This window comes from Paramisgurnus dabryanus, chromosome 8 (assembly GCF_030506205.2).
Source record: "Paramisgurnus dabryanus chromosome 8, PD_genome_1.1, whole genome shotgun sequence".
Classification (NCBI taxonomy): Eukaryota; Metazoa; Chordata; class Actinopteri; order Cypriniformes; family Cobitidae; genus Paramisgurnus; species Paramisgurnus dabryanus.
The window spans coordinates 39,408,288-39,410,787 of NC_133344.1; the positions used below are offsets into that span (position 1 = coordinate 39,408,288).

Genomic DNA, 2,500 nt, shown 5'->3' on the forward strand with positions numbered 1-2,500 from the left:
GATCAAGTTCTCGCATGAATTTATGAGGAAACGTTTTTGTCCATTGGTCGTGACTGCCTCTTCACCATTGGTCTTTCAGTTTGTGCGCCTCGTAAGCGGTGTGTTGTGTAGCATGCGCACAACCACGTTAAAAAGTACAGATGACAAGAACCTTGTTGTGTAGTGTGAGCGCCACAGCACTTCAGTTAGTCTCACATTCCTGTAGCGTGAGCTTTCGATAAGACAATATCCTCTTTCAGTCACGCATACAATTGGGTTTCGGCTTAGGCTTGGATGTTGTCCTTTGGATGGCACCAAGGTATGTCTTTAAACTGTTTTGCTATTCCAGGTCATCGAGCTTTAAGACTCTGATCGGACAGTTCTGTAAATAAACCCCACAAAAACTCAGTGCAGTGGAACAACTGAAAGAGAAGACTTTCTTGTCTTTCAGTTACCGACAGCTTGGATGCCTCAGCAATGAGATGATGCTGTGGCGCTCTCCCTGTCACTGAAAAGTTTCCAACGTCCCTGGGTGGGCTCGAACCACCAACCTTTCGGTTAACAGCCAAACGGGCTAACCGATTGCGCCACAGAGACGGACGAGAGAGTAGTGTGGGATGGCGGAGGACGGATCAGAGGGCTGTTTGACAGCGGGCGAAAAGGATAACGCGAAGAATGGAGTCCTAACTGTGTACATAGGAGAGCTTATTTCCTGGGAACCAACATTTGCAACAGAAATGCAAAGAGAGGTCTCGGTCTGGATTTTTATAAATGCCACTTGGCCTGGGGCTGCAATGTAAAGCTCCAATGAGAAAAGCAGCTAACACGCCCAACGTGGGGCTCGAACCCACGACCCTGAGATTAAGAGTCTCATGCTCTACCGACTGAGTTAGCCGGGCCTAATGTTGTGTCGTTTGCTGGCTGATTGCAAGGCGTTACCTTCTTGAAGAAACAGCACAAACAGATGCCTTGCATGTTGCACGGGTAAAGGCAAGCTCAGGCCACGTGGCTTCTGGTTGGAGTTTTCCATAGCAGGCAGAATAATTAAGGTCCGCTGCAAAACCTCTTGCTCGCAGGCGAGTCTGTGCTCGTTGCAGATGCTGATGCTTGTTGTTTTTGAGCAGACCATCGATGTGATCCGGGCACATCTCGAGCAGTCACAGATGTTGCAATTTTTTCAGACCTGTTTGATATTCTTGCCAGTTGATCTTGTAGTGGGTCCAGCTAACCACGGTGCCGACGGAATAAACGGAGAAAGATCGATCAAGTTCTCGCATGAATTTATGAGGAAACGTTTTTGTCCATTGGTCGTGACTGCCTCTTCACCATTGGTCTTTCAGTTTGTGCGCCTCGTAAGCGGTGTGTTGTGTAGCATGCGCACAACCACGTTAAAAAGTACAGATGACAAGAACCTTGTTGTGTAGTGTGAGCGCCACAGCACTTCAGTTAGTCTCACATTCCTGTAGCGTGAGCTTTCGATAAGACAATATCCTCTTTCAGTCACGCATACAATTGGGTTTCGGCTTAGGCTTGGATGTTGTCCTTTGGATGGCACCAAGGTATGTCTTTAAACTGTTTTGCTATTCCAGGTCATCGAGCTTTAAGACTCTGATCGGACAGTTCTGTAAATAAACCCCACAAAAACTCAGTGCAGTGGAACAACTGAAAGAGAAGACTTTCTTGTCTTTCAGTTACCGACAGCTTGGTTGCCTCAGCAATGAGATGATGCTGTGGCGCTCTCCCTGTCACTGAAAAGCTTCCAACGTCCCTGGGTGGGCTCGAACCACCAACCTTTCGGTTAACAGCCGAACGCGCTAACCGATTGCGCCACAGAGACGGACGAGAGAGCAGTGTGGGATGGCGGAGGACAGATCAGAGGGCTGTTTGACAGCGGGCGAAAAGGATAAAGCGAAGAATGGAGTCCTAACTGTGTACATAGGAGAGCTTATTTCCTGGGAACCAACATTTGCAACAGAAATGCAAAGAGACGTCTCGGTCAGGATTTTTATAAAGGCCACTTGGCCTGGGGCTGCAATGTAAAGCTCCAACGAGAAAAGCAGCTAACAGGCCCAACGTGGGGCTCGAACCCACGACCCTGAGATTAAGAGTCTCATGCTCTACCGACTGAGCTAGCCGGGCCTAATGTTGTGTTGTTTGCTGGCTGATTGCAAGCCGTTACCTTCTTGAAGAAACAGCACAAACAGATGCCTTGCATGTTGCACGGGTAAAGGCAAGCTCAGGCCACGTGGCTTCTGGTTGGAGTTTTCCATAGCAGGCAGAATAATTAAGGTCCGCTGCAAAACCTCTTGCTCGCAGGCGAGTCTGTGCTCGTTGCAGATGCTGATGCTTGTTGTTTTTGAGCAGACCATCGATGTGATCCGGGCACATCTCGAGCAGTCACAGATGTTGCAATTTTTTCAGACCTGTTTGATATTCTTGCCAGTTGATCTTGTAGTGGGTCCAGCTAACCACGGTGCCGACGGAATAAACGGAGAAAGATCGATCAAGTTCTCGCATGAAT

The 2,500-nt window shown here is 48.4% G+C and overlaps 2 non-coding genes across 2 annotated transcripts; both read right to left on the reverse strand.

Annotated features, from left to right (window-relative positions):
- Positions 1-1,742: 1,742 nt before the first annotated feature.
- trnan-guu (transfer RNA asparagine (anticodon GUU)) lies at positions 1,743-1,816 on the reverse strand. Its single transcript has one exon. It is a non-coding gene; the product is annotated as a tRNA-Asn (tRNA).
- A 229-nt stretch (positions 1,817-2,045) lies between these two features.
- On the reverse strand, positions 2,046-2,118 carry trnak-cuu (transfer RNA lysine (anticodon CUU)). Its single transcript has one exon. It is a non-coding gene; the product is annotated as a tRNA-Lys (tRNA).
- Between the last annotated feature and the right edge of the window lie 382 nt (positions 2,119-2,500).